Raw genomic sequence first — 14,666 nt, forward strand, 5'->3', positions numbered from 1 at the left:
CAGCAGGGTTCTTATATTCGTAAGGCACATACCTAAGTAGATATTGCTGAAGTAAAGCACAGACTCACCAACCCTGCAGTTTTCAAGGCAACTGATCTAGGAACTGACCCAAGGAGGGCTAGCATAAAGGATTCTCATGCATGTTATGCTATTGTCCAACAAAATCAGGAAAATCACTGGAAAATGCCCACCAGCAACCTGCTAAACCAATAGGCAAGCCTTCAGAAGATTACTTCTAGTAGGTGAAAAGGTTCAGCTGATAAATGATGATGGTAAAGTCCCCTCTTAAACCAATGCCATATTCCGTAAGTGAAGAGATTCCACATTTTTCAGCTCTAATCTTGGGAGTAAGCTGAGTCGACTGAGACTTTCTTCTGAGGAACTTTCCATAGGGCTGCAGTACAAGTGAACTTGGATGCAGGATTGTTGCAAAAGCTATGATGAAGCCTTGTGGGTGGCTCCTGCAATGTCCCATAAACCCTCCTAGAGAGTGTTCAATGCAGGACTGTAAGGGGCAGAAGTTAGTGTCATAAAAAGAGGGGGCAGAAATACGTGTAAAAGCAGCCGGTTAGATAAAATGGAAAGGGAAACGTCACAGGTTTTTTGTTTAGTTTTTTGGCAAGGGTTTTGATTTCATCTACTTGGTGGAGATTTGAGGGGGGGGGTGAATCTCAGCTGGAGAACATTTGCATGAGCTCCACCAGCTGCAGACTAACTGGAGCTCAGGGTTGAATATCTAGCTGCCTTGAAGCTCAGCCTCTGTAGGGTGTGTGGCCGTTTAAGAAGTTAGTGGCGGACATGGAGAGGGGTGGGAGAAGGTGACTTAGGACATATTAGTACTTAACACTTGGCAGAAAGAGTGTTTCAGACTTCAAAGCCCTTTCCCATCATTAATGATTTAATCCACACAGCATCCCTGTGAGGCGAAAAATGTTCTGTCCTAGGTTACTGGAGAACTTCAGAAATCGAGGGAGTTGAGCGTCGATAGGGTAGTACATAAAGCATGAGCCTTATTGATCACATCTGTACCTCATCTGTGGTCACACGGTGCAGACTAATCCCCTAAAGCTTCTCCCAGCATGCACTGAGCTCAGTGGAAAACCTGGTAAGAATTCTGTAGGGTTAACCTCTCCCTCAATTCACTTGTCCCAGAAGCAAGGAGTCAAAGAAGGCTAACTGCAAGAACCCATCACTGAATGTCTTTCATTTGTCCTATTTGTTTCATTTTTCTCCCTTTCATTGTGCAACTCTTAATAACCTGTACATGATGAGGAAAAAGTGCTTCTAGAAAGTTTTAAGAGCTGACAAAAATGCTGCAAATTAGATTATCAGAAACATATTCTTTAACTACATTGAAAAAAAACTTTGATCAGTAAATACTGCAAGCCTGTATATTCTCTCTCTCTCTCTCTCTCTCTCTCTCTCACACACACACACACACACACACACACACACACAAGTTCTGTATCTTTACAATTTTCAGAGTCTCAAGACCCTGCTATGGTGTAACTGTAAACAATAGTATACACTACGTGGTTGAACATGGGTCTTGTTGCTTCTGTTTTTAACTAACTATAAGTTCACTAAAACAAACAAGCATAATAAACCATGGTTTGAAACTGGTGTATTTCTACAACCCATAGTTAAAACAAAGCACAATTTATCATAATTTTGGCATGATGCTTTACAGTTGTTAGATAAAATGGAAGCAGAAGCTTCCAATCTCCTTCTTGTGGCTGCATCAGGAAGAAACAGAGGAGGAGGCGCATATAAGCCCCAAGTTTATAAGGGGACAGCCATGGGCTTTTTCTGTACAGTTCCCTCTGAGAACAATGAAACATCACTCCCATGGGGACATGCTCTGTTTTATTAACATTTAACAGCAAGAAGCCTCCTGCGCTACCCACATCACGCTGTCCGTGCCTGGATGACTTCTGGAGCTTTGGGAAAGGGGAGGGAGGAGAGAATGGACAAATTCAGCATTGTTGCCTTCAGACCATGCAGTAATGGGATCTGCAGGACTGCAGATTCTAAAGCAGACTAAGGGCTTGTCCATACTTCTGTTTGGTCCATGGCTTCTAGGCATGGGTCTGAGAGGCATGAGTCTGAGAGGGTTTTCTTTGGTACCTCCACTTTTCCCTGTAAACCCACTGTTTACAGCTGATTTGGAGCAAACGTCAACCAGCGGATTAACATCTGTTCCATTACAGCAGTAAACAGTAGGTTTTACTGTGGAGAGTTTCAGGAAGAGAAGAAAAACCTCTCAGACCCATGCCTAGCAAATAGAAGAAAATGTGGGACAAAGGGAAGTCTGGATGAACCCTAAAATGGATTCACAATCTGATCTGAGTCACGATCCACCCAGATCAAATCAGGTAAGTCCACTTTTCAGTCCAAATTCTGGATTGTTTCTTCATCTAACTCTCCTACCCATCTACGCCTTCGACCACCGTGCAACAGTGAGGGAACCTCAGAACCCACCAATAATTTCAAGAAATTCTGAAATGTCCTGAGAATGAGGCAGAAAAATTGGAAATCTCTAATAATAATAATAATAATAATTTACTTATATTCCGCCCTCCCCAGCCGAAGCCGGGCTCAGAGCGGCTGACAACAGTAAAATAATACAGCATTCTAAAATCAATTCATTATAAAATCAGTTCAAATCAAAGTGATGGCAACCATTGGGCTAGAGTTCTATGAAGAAATCTTCCTATTTTGCAAAGGAAGGAAACCTTTGAGAAATTGTAGAACATGTTTTGGCACTTGTACTGTTAAACAGGTACTTTTGAATGGTATGACTATGTGGAGCCTGGGTGTACCATTTAAAAAAGAGAGAGGGGGGAAAGAAGCCTTTGCCCTTGTTTTGCAAACACAAATAAAGTGGTTGTGATATATGAAAGTATGCAGAGGCAGCCTGCCATTATGTACTGATCCATGTACTTCTCGTTACATTCTAATTTGTTTGGAAGCTCAGTGCCAACCACTCATCAACATTCTTGGCCACAGAGCTCCAGGGAGATGTGATTCATGTTGTATCAAAGAGCCTGGCAGCCTCTTTGGCCCAGTTGTGGCAGTTCACAAACAATGTGTTCCATGAAACTCCCACACCCAGCCCAAAAAGATTTCACAGAAACCATCCATCCTGTCTGAGTGGGAAGTGGACATTCTACTGCATTGTCATGCCAACCTGAAGTTTCACACTGCCTTGTTCCCAGCGTAGGATCATCAGTGGGTGAGGTTTTGTTTTGCATAAATCTATGCTCAAGGTCTTCACAGAGGTGTCCAACGAAAATAAAAACTACAAATCCTAATGGCATTGCGCACTGTGGAAGGACTGGGTTGTATCCAACTACTCGGAGTAGATGCATAGAAATTAATGAACCTGCAAGTTTTGTCCATTATTTAAATGGCTCGACTCTGAGTAGAACTAGCATTGCATACAACCCATTGAATAGTTCTTTGCCAGTGGAAATGTATCCGTTTGCTAAGTCAACAAACAGGTGAAACCAGATAAGTTTTAAAACCAAGCTTGTGTGCAATGAGGGCCCCTCCAGCTTGGAGAGTTTTGTTTTGTTTTGTTTGTGGATATATTCGGAACTGTCCACACCACATTCCCCTTTATTCGTTATTCTGTGGTGCTCCCCCAGTGTTGCTGCACAATTGCTTTCTGGGAGGGCACTCTTGCACTTTAGCACAACAAAAGCAAGATTTTTTTTTTTTAATGTGATATTAAAAGTTGCAAGATTTCAGCAGGAGACTATGTGACATGCACCAATTGGTAATGAAGGAGTATGTCTGCCCCAGAACATTTGCAGGCATAAACAGCATTGAAAGTGGGATTGTATGTTTTACAAAAGCTGTACCTTCATGAGCACAAATAATTCTGAATGCACAATAAAAAGGACATTTGAAGGGGCCCTCAATTGGAAAAGTGGTAACAGTGACAAGAAAATAAACTCTGTACAACTGTTAAAATGTTCATCCTTCCATTTACAATGAAAACGGAAGAAACAAATCAGTCTTCAAAATGGAACAGTACAAGGACATCTAAGCCTCATGAACTCATGCATAGTCACCATTCAAGTTCTTAATTTGTCCAAATTGTTAATTTGCAGTTCTAATCAGGGTTCACATTTGCACGTCAGCCAGCCAGTGAGTCACAGAGTGAAGTGAATCCGCAGACTCAAGAATGTAACTGAAAACCAATCAGACTAGGTTTAAAACATATTACGATCTCCTGAATACTGAAGCAAAACATTGTCTGTTAACTTCAATGGGTATACTCTGAGTAGGACAAGCTTTGGATATCACACATTAGCTTTGTTCCTGACCTTTCAAAGATGGGGAATTGGTTGGGGATCAAAATACGAAGTGTTCACCACTGGTCCATATCTACAAGGTCTGCTCTGCTTGACAAAAAAAAAATAAAAAATGATAGCTTTATGTGAACATAAGTATCATTACTTGGGCTTCTTATACCAGTGTATTTCTCAAAATTTGTTTCAATAAATTATTCCTTTTAAAGGAGGGAAGAAATTGAATGGAAAAGCTATTTCCACACTTGCATTTGGTGGCAGCATGTGAAATCTGCATGTCTTTAATTTGAGTTCTTTGATCTAAGATGATTAATTCAACTTCTTTAAGTTCATTAAAACGGTTGATAGAAGATGAACAGTTGTCAGCGGCTGTTCATTTTTTCACTGGATTATCAAGATTATGTTTTGTATTGGTTTCTTCTAATTACTCTGTGTAATTTTTTGTGGTTTTTCGCTACCTGAAGTAGGACAATGGAGAGGCAGGATATAAATAAGGATGAACTGCTGTTCTGTTTCAGCTTCACGGGCACTCAGTCATACATCCTGTCCCATTTTGTGTGCACAAAAAGTCTGCAATTAAAATGTACACACATTGTGCACATTGGCAGCATAATCTTTGCATTTGTGTTTGCACTCTGTATGAAAAATACATATTTTTCAAAATTTTCCACCACAAAAAAATTCTGTGAAATTCACATTTTGTGTAAATTGGTTAATGAATAATACAATGGTACCTCAGGTTAAGTACTTAATTCATTCTGGAGGTCCGTACTTAACCTGAAACTGTTCTTAACCTGAAGCACCACTTTAGCTAATGGGGCCTCCTGCTGCCGCAGCGCCACCGGAGCCCGATTTCTGTTCTTATCCTGAAGCAACGTTCTTAACCTGAAGCACTATTTCTAGGTTAGCGGAGTGTGTAACCTGAAGCGTATGTAACCTGAAGCATATGTAACCCGAGGTACCACTGTACATGGTTTGGGGTGCACCTTTTGCACCAAAACTGCATCACAACATCCAAAGGAGTGAATAATCCAACTGGGAGTTTTGATCCACATGGAAGTTTGGAAACATCAGATTGGATTGGTACCCTGTTAAAAGGGGACCGGGTGAATTCCTTTTCTGTATTTAAGTACAGATAAATATAACATACATTACCAAGTATTGCATTTTCTTGAATGCCTGACTTTTTGTTTTTTTTCTTTAATTGATACTCCAGAAAACCAGAGAACCTTTGAACTCTGTGATCCTGGATGAAACTACAGAGATGATCCTTGAGAAGCAGAATGTTTAATTGCCATCCATTTCAAGCATGCCTTCTTTGACAACAAAATGCAATTAAAGAAACCATCATTATCATGTTATGGTGCCCCTAGGAGGTCATGGATAATGTGGAAAGGGCACTGCAAGAGTTGCTTAACCTTCTTAGAAATGAACTTCCTTAACATTTTTACATCTTCCCTTTGGTTCATGTCGGTCACAATGATGAAACAATTTAAAAGAGGAAAGGTCATGGCAAAACGGTGAACTTTACATGCAGCGCCGTGCCGTAAAAGTCTCCTGAAGTAGCAGCAAGGGAATGGTGAGTCTCATGCTAGAAGAAGGAAACAGTGGGTTGGTTTTAGTATTGGGGTTGACTATGATCAGAATAATAGATTTGGATTAAAGGGGAGGTTTTGGGGGGGTTGTTTTTTAAAAAACCTTTAAAAAACCACCTTTGGATTTTGGTTCTTTCTTTCATTAGAGACTTGCCAAAGCTTGAACTCTTGGATCTTCCAGAAGTGATGTAGGCTGAGTATTGTTTGTTTTATTTATTTTCAGACAAACTGTCCTTCAGTAGCTAACTATCTCCAGTAAGTAAGTAAATAAGTAAGTGAAATAAAGCAAATACAAACAAACAAATATTCCTGACAGATAGGCAGATAGGTGATAACTAACATAGCACCCTCAAAATATTGTTTCATTATGTTTCCCATCATCCCCTGACTATTGGTAATGCTGACTAGGGCTGATGTAAGCCGGAGTTTAGCAACCTCTGGAGGATACTGGATTGTCTACCCCAGAGAGAGGGGGAATATTTATTCAGGTCCAGGTGTTTGCTTTATCTTATTACTTATTTACAGGGATCAAAAGCGACTTTAAGTACTCAGCTCAGATAACAATATGTTAATTTTCCTCCTCCATACTCTGTCCACTGAAAGATAGACATATAACTAAGACTTGCCAATGAATATTTACACACCATAATAATATGGCAAAGTACTAATTACTGATGTGGGTTTTTTGCTTGCTTGCTAGCCTGCTTGGTGCTATCTTTAATCCCATCTCCTCAACATCTTTGGAACCAACTACCAGATGAATGATCAATAGTCTGTAGGCCAAAGTAGTAAAGGGGAACTAAATAAGTAAATAAATGGGGAGATAAATTATTCTTTATGAATGATTAGCCCAGTATTGTTCTCATTACAAAGAGAACAGATGATTTACATTTCTCCTTACAGATAATCAGCAGCTTATTGGTGTCCTAGTGTGACACGGAATGAGGCTCTGTCATCTGACTCGATCATTTCCGAAATTCATCACAAAACTACATTAAATATCATATGCACCATGTAATTGTCTGCAATGAACACCGCTAAGACAGTAATTGTGTAGTCAAGAGTTAATTTATTCACAGCAAGCCCGTGCAATGTAGATATTAATCTCCTGGAGTACACAAACTGTTGTTCAGGGTTAAAGTATTCACTCTTCCTGCAACATAAACAAGTCATCTCCTTATAGCTCTTCACATAAATTGCTAACTTACCACCAGGGGTGAATTCAGGATTGGATAGGAGGCCAGCAGGAGCCTCTCCTTCCTCTTTGCCATTTCTGTCCATTTCAAGCGCTCTATTTACAACTACCCAGCAAAGTGAGCACAAGGTAGGCAGGAAATCCTTTTCAGTCTCTTCACTCTTGCTACTGTTCGCTTGCATGCTCAAAGTAGGCAGCTGAACAGGAAGGAACAGCAATGGGCAGCAACAACATGGGGATAGCAGGAGAAATGAGCGAGTGTTAATTTCTCTATCCTACTCCCCTCTCTTCATTACCCATTTTTCCAATCTTCCACATTCCACATCAGTTTGTGATTTTTTAATATAATCCACTTAAAGATTAGTCCCCACTTGAGTGTGCATTTCTTATATGCCCATTTATTACATGACTAAGATCTTCTCGGAGAAGATGTGGAAATAGCAGCATACAAGAAGCTACTGGTAAGGCAAGCAATAATTTTTGCAAGCATTAATTACGCACAGCTTTGAGTTGGAGGAATGCATCACAAAAGTCAGGACAGTGGGAACTGCAGCAAACAGCTGCAGTTGGGTTTGTGCGTTGTTTTGGAGTGCACAAATTAGATAAATTCTCAACGCAAACTGAACTGAACTTTCAGTAAATGGTCAAAAGAAGAAGGAAAACCCCGAAGAATTTTCAGTTTTTCAGTCCAGCACTACATTGCTTATTTCTAGTGTCCTGTTGTCCAAAGAACACTAAACATTTTAACATTGGCTCTTGTCTTCTTCCCATATGGGGAAGTGGGAGACTTTTAATTTACGGTAATTTGGCAAAACTGCAACCAAGCGTACTTCAAAGTAGCACTTAGTCTCACCAATAGTTTTGGAGAGTGGTGACATTGCTTTATTGCCTTATGACAAAGGAGGCCATACCACAATGGGTTGTACAAGATGTGGTTCTTTTGTTTTGTTCTTGCTTGTGCCACTGTTGGGAAACCTAAGGAATAACCAAATAATATATTTTAGGAAAAAATATGACAACCAAATATCAACAGATTTGTTATTCTAGTGATGCAAACATTGAATCATTAAACTGTAGAGTTACAAGGGACTTCAAGGGTCATCATCTCAACACATGGTCTCCCATCCAATTTGAAACCATGCAGGACCCTGCTTAGCTTTGCTAGCAGTTTTATCAGGAAATCAGCTGGATGAAAACACTTTCTTGGGGATGGAGAGCCTGTAGCCTTCCAGATGTTGAGTTCAAATGCCCATCAGCCCCAGCCAACATGGTCATTGGTGAAGGGTGATGGTCAGGGATTATGAAACTTGTAGTCCAGCAGCTTCTGAAGGGCCACAGGTTCCCATCCCTGCACTATCTAGAACAAACATGAGCCAGCCCTTTACTGTTTACTCTCCTGAGTCAATTATAATGTATAATTATGAAAGGAAATAGTGCAAATGCCAAAGCAAAATTGCCTCTCTAGGGAGATACAGATCAGAATTAGTTGAGGATGATACTACCTGCATTTTAAAAGCACTTATAGAGGATTAAGATAAACTACGCACATTTATGAGTATTACATTCACCAATGCCTTCAAAATCTAGGTATGCCCCTTTATTGATTTTGGGGGTTTTGTAGAGTCAAATAAACTGTCTAGCAAACAAAGATCAAGGTTGGCACAATAAATACGTACCAGTCAGGTGACATTTGATATGACGTGGAATTGTTGGCAGACCAACTGATGATGGCCTTGGTCCATTTCATTATGAGACTGCTTGCTAAGGTCCAGTTTTTGCATCCAAAAGAAAATGTATTTTCTGCCACCAAGGTTACAAGGATCAACGGTAGCAAAAGTCAAGCCATATGCATGCATCAGCAAACTATCATTGATAAGTGGGTGATAGGGAAATTGTCACCATCTGGGTGTGGTTTGACTATGGCTTCCACATTCCCTGACTATGACCTATGGACCCCAACAACATTTGAAGGACCCCACACCAAATTTAAAGTGAGGAGAGAAGTTTTAATTCTAGAATGGAAAATTACTTACCTACTTCTAACCACTTCCTGCTTTAAACAATGCCAGAACAGGACTTTCCAGTCTCTGAAGTTGGCAAAATGCTCTCAATGACTCCTCCTTATGCCTAGGTGCCATGGCCTATTGACCATCTACTGACACGCCCCCCCCCCCACACTAAATATGGAAAAGAATTTAATATGAAGTGACTGAAATGGGACAAGTGGTTATGAATAGAGGGATTTCTGAACCAGACCTTTCCTTTTTCATGCTTCCGTCTCAAGGGGAAAGCTTTCATTCCAGAATGATAAGATTAGATACACTTTCTTACAGTCGTATTCTTCACCCTGCTACACTTTAGTCAAGAGACTTTAATTTGGGTGCTGTACAGTTGCCTAGTGATGTCTTCATCAGCTGTTCAAAAGCTCCGGGTCAGGAGCTCAGAGATTTGAATATATAATTTGGCTAATTGACTCAAGTGTCCCTTTTGACCATAGTCAATTTCTACTAATTAGAAATAAGGATCATTAGCTAATGTGTGTAAAGAGTGCTGAGGAGGACGTGTTGCAAGAAGGGCTGAGTGCTGCATTCAACACATGAGACAGAAATGATCTTCCTTTCTCCCTATTACCACTCGGAATTCGAAAAGGTCCCAAACTGGATGAAAGTGGCCTGAAGGTCAGTTCTAAACTCTGTATTCTGCACATGAAGATTATTGCCTGCATATGCACAAGCATATGCCCAGCACTACAGTTCTGATCTCTGAAATAAGGTGGGTCCTAAAAATATGCATCTTAAATGTCAAAAACTGGGGGGAAGTGTGTCTTCAGCTGCATAATGAAGATGCCGAATAAGTTGGGTGAAACTCAGGAAGCTGCCTTATACTGAGTCAGACCATTGGTCCCTCTAGCTCAGCATTGCCTACATGCTGACTGGCAGCAGGCCTGTAGAATTTTCAGACAGGGGTCTTATCCCAGCGCTACCTGAAAATGCTGGAGATTGAACCTAAGACCTTCTGCATGAAAATGTCAGTGCTCTACCATTGAGCCATTGCCCTTCCTCTGACCTGGTAGAATGCAGTTTCCTCCATCCTTAGAGTGTGAAGCACAGCGTGACTCACCTTCTATTCAAGTGGTCATTGAGCCTAGGCAGAGCATGGGATGCCTATGCCACATAGTACCATGCAAACCACACCATTGCTACCGTCTCCCTGCATGCATGCATATGTCACCGTCTCCTACATAACCCCAGCACAAGGACCTCCTGCTGCAAAACTGTCGTGGCAATAAGAGGCTCCACCAAGCTTACACAACCACAATGCAGACTGGCCTAAGACTAGTTGCAAACAAGGAAGTGCCAGAAATTGCCTGGGCACCCACCTTATCCAAGACCCACCCTACTGGGTGTTGTTCTTGGGCTTTGCTTAAGGATTTCCATAGGCATCTGATTGGCCACTTTGGAAACAGGATGCTGGATTAGATGGGTTTTGGTCTGATCCAGTAGGGCTCCTCAAATGTTCTTATGAGTAACAGGAAGGAAAGGCTGTTGCTTTCATGCCCTGTCTGTGAACCCCCCAAAATAATCTGGTTGGTCACCAGATCATCTATTTGGCCACTGTGGGAACAGAATGCTTGACTAGATGGCCCATTTGCCTGATACAGCAGCCTCTTCTTATGTTCTATGCTGACATCTAAGCAACTTACTGTTGGGTTTTTTCACCAAGGCTGTAGGGGTAAACTAGGTCACCCTGTAAATCACCAAAAGCCGCTTCTGGTCCAGCTCCCCACCTTTATGAGAAACTAAAGCATTATCGATCCGTGAACATGCACTTTCTTTGTACATCACTTCAAAAGTGCCCCCTTATATACAAAAGCTACAAAGAGTATCAGGAAAGCCAGCTCAGGTGACCCCCACCCCCATTTTTTTTCAAAGAGTTAGATCTTTGGAAAAAAAACAACACATAAAAGGAAAGAGAACCAAAGCCTCTATCCCTCCCTCCTGATAGTCAGCAAAGCAAAGCTGGTGAAGCCACAGGGGAGCCGCCATGTAGAACCTGCTGTTCTCACACAGCTCAGCCTGGCTTTTGAGGTTTGCAACCATGACAAATCATGAGTTTCAGAATACCAGTACGCCGGGGATGGGTCATTCTTGTGTACTACTCGATCCCAAGAGGGAGAAAAATCCAGAGGGAAGATACCTGAGTGACATTTCAACTGACACATCGAGGAGTAGCAGAGACAGCTTCTCCGCTGTGTGCTGGGTTTGGTTGCATCACTACCGTTGCTTCCAACCCTAGGACAAAGCATTGCTGTTGTTGTTGTTGTTGTTGTTGTTGTTGTTGTTGTTGTTGTTGTTGAATTATTTGTACATTTGCATGTTTACATTTATAACCCAACCATTCCAAAGAAATCAGGACACTTCTCAACCTTTTGAAAAAAGGTTTGGGGTTTTTTTGTTTGGGTTTTTTAAAGGTGATATTCAAATTCATGGATCTAACTAAGGCCACATTCATTCCATACATTTCAACCACTATGATTCCATTTTAAACAGCCATGGTTTCCGTCTCTTTGTTTGTGTAGGGTACTTTCTTTGCCTTGGCGTTGTTTGGCAATTGGGATAGAATCATAGAATCATAGAGTTGGAAGAGACCACAAGGGCCATCGAGTCCAACCCCCTGCCAAGCAGGAAACACCATCAGAGCACTCCTGACATATGGTTGTCAAGCCTCTGCTTAAAGACCTCCAAAGAAGGAGGCTCCACCACACTCCTTGGCAGCAAATTCCACTGTCAAACAGCAAATTCCACTGTCAAACAGATACTTCCTTTAAAATAAATAAGTGAGATATAAATGTTGAGAAATAAACTAAGGGTAGGTGAGGGTGAATAAAAATGAAGATTGTGTCCTGCTTAGACATTTGTGGGAGGCTTATTGACTGAATATGAACAAACCCAAGCCGTATTCATGCCTTACATGGGCTTCCCCCAAGGAATTCCGAGAGCTCTCATTTGTTAAAGGTGCAAGAGTCACTAGGAGACCCCTTATTCCCCTACTACAGCTGCAGTTCTCAGAGTGGTTTAGCTATCAGTCCCTCTTCCCAAGAAACTCTGGGAATTGTAGCTCTGGGACAGCAAATTCTGCTTTAAATGTATAGTGCAGATGAGACCACTGCTGGAGAGGGAGAGGGAGCCAACCCACCACATCCTGTTTATTTGGATTCCTGACAGAATACAGCTGGTATAGGTGGGGTCCATACACAATTTCAGCAATCTTTGGTTAGGGGAAACAGAGGCAATCTGCACTGCCTGACCGAATCCTTCAGTCTCTCAAAGTGACTGAGAGATACATGAAGCCCAGTGGCATCCCTCACATCCTTTTGACCAGTGCTTTGTCAAGAAAAGGAAAGAAGTCTCCACATTTCATAGTGAAAGGTCATATCCTTCCCCCTTTTATTTTCCAGGGAGTATTGCACCAAAAACATCAACACAGTCAGAGTTTCTTCATCAACTGGCAAGACAACACAGAAAACCAGCTTACCCAGTGGCTGCATGTATGCCATGATCATGTTATCACTTAATAAATGGTTGTCTGTATGAACTATTACAACTTAGAGGCAGGATGGTGGGTGGTGAGGCATTTTTCTTGGCAGGACTTGGTGCACAGGGTTGGTTGCTCCTTGTGAATAATGGTCCTTTGCAGCCACAAAGGAACATTCCTAAGATCAGAGCACCAGATGGTTGGAGTTTGGAGGAGGAATAGGGTCAAAACTTCACTTATTTTATTGGCAAATGGATAGATGGGAGATAGAGATCCATGGAAGCAGCCACTGGTAGCATCAGAAGCAGGGAAGGTCTGATCCTACAAACGTTGGGTTATAACTCCCACCAATCCAACCAACATGGAATGATAAGAGTTGTAGTTGAGCAACACCGGGGTCTGGTCCTTAGTTCAAGAGCAGAGGACCTGATTTGCCTCCAGAATGCCCTAGGATCAGTCTGGTGAGTCCAGTTAAAAGGATCTCAAAGTAGACAAAACAAGGCTAAATGGTATATGGTATATATATGGTAGTTTCATATGTTCATATGGACCAGTGGCTAAGTGGACCAGTGTGGATCAATGCTAAATGGATCAATGGCTGAATGCACCCATAGCTAAATGACTAATGGGCCAATAGCTAAATGGACCAATAGCCTGTCTCAATATAAAGTTGTTTCTTATGTTCATATATTATCCATCATATATTGCAATACAGCAGATACCCATCCTAGGAAGAAAGTAGGTGCAAAGAGTGGGTAGTCTGCTCTCTCCATCAGTAGTTAGTTCCAAAGTTAATTTAGAACAGAGGTGGGGAACTCTTTTCAGTCTAAGGGTTGTATTCCATTCTAAGCAACATTCCAGAGGTTGCATGCAAGTGGTGACTGCAACAACGGGAACATCTAATGTAAATATTACAGGAGACAGGAGACTTCTCACCCTCTCTCTGTCCTCTGTTCAGGCAAGCAAGAGGCATTCTCAGAATTCAAGAATTCTCAATGAAGGTGCAAGGCAAGGTTGGTGAGAGGTGTGGAGAGAGGGGATGTGACCAGGGAGGTGATGGAGGGACCAGATAGAAAGACTTGGAGGGCTGCATTTGGGTCTCAGCCCTGACATTGCCTGCCCCTAATTTAGAACAGGTATCTATTCATACACAGCCACTGCTACAAGTGTGGGATCCTCTTGGCTTTCCAGATGTTACTAAGCTGCAACTTCCTTCAGTGGGTGGTGTGTTTTAGTCCTGCCTTTTAAAAATACAAACGAGCTTTTGACTTTATTCTATTTTAGTTTTGTTCTGGTTGCTTCTGACTCCAAGTGGCCAGCACTTGTTGCGATTCCTGCATTTCAAGGGGGTGGAATAGATGACTCGGGATTCCTTCCAGTTCTACAATTCTATCATTCTAGGATTTATTTATTGTTGTAAAAAATTTTGAAATGATGATGATGATTATAGTCGGAGCCCCTGTCTGTTGACCATGCTTGATGGTGCTGAGGTTTCCCACATCTACACCATGTTTATAGATGGGGACCAAGAACTGGAAGAATGCCCAGTTGGTCAATTGACCATGGTCTTGGCCAAAGTCATGCTTCCAGGCCATCTTTCATCACCCTGGTGCCTGCCTTCCAAGTGCTACTGGACCTCAACACCTATCATTTCTGACCATTAGCCACACTGGCTAGGGCTAATGTGAGTCCAGCAATGTCCAGGGTGAACAAATCTTCTCCAGACTCATCTCACTTACCTTGCCAACAAACATTCCAATGAAGTTGTGGGCCAGTCCACTTAGCTTACAGCTAAGTAGTTGTACCTATGTAGCTCCTTAAGGGAAAAGGAGAACAATCGAGGGGGAAAGGCCGGCAAAACTCTGGGAAATAATTAATTTCCCAGAGAAATTGAGACTGGTGCATTTGAGAGCCCAGCAAAACACAGAAGGTTTGAGCATCAGCTAGCGCCGGTGTCTCCGAAAACTCAGCAAGCAACAGGAGATCAAGAACCCCTTGATATTTATTTATCTGGTGTTTTCT

This window comes from Podarcis tiliguerta (assembly GCF_965153285.1).
Source record: "Podarcis tiliguerta genome assembly, chromosome: 8".
NCBI lineage: Eukaryota > Metazoa > Chordata > Lepidosauria > Squamata > Lacertidae > Podarcis > Podarcis tiliguerta.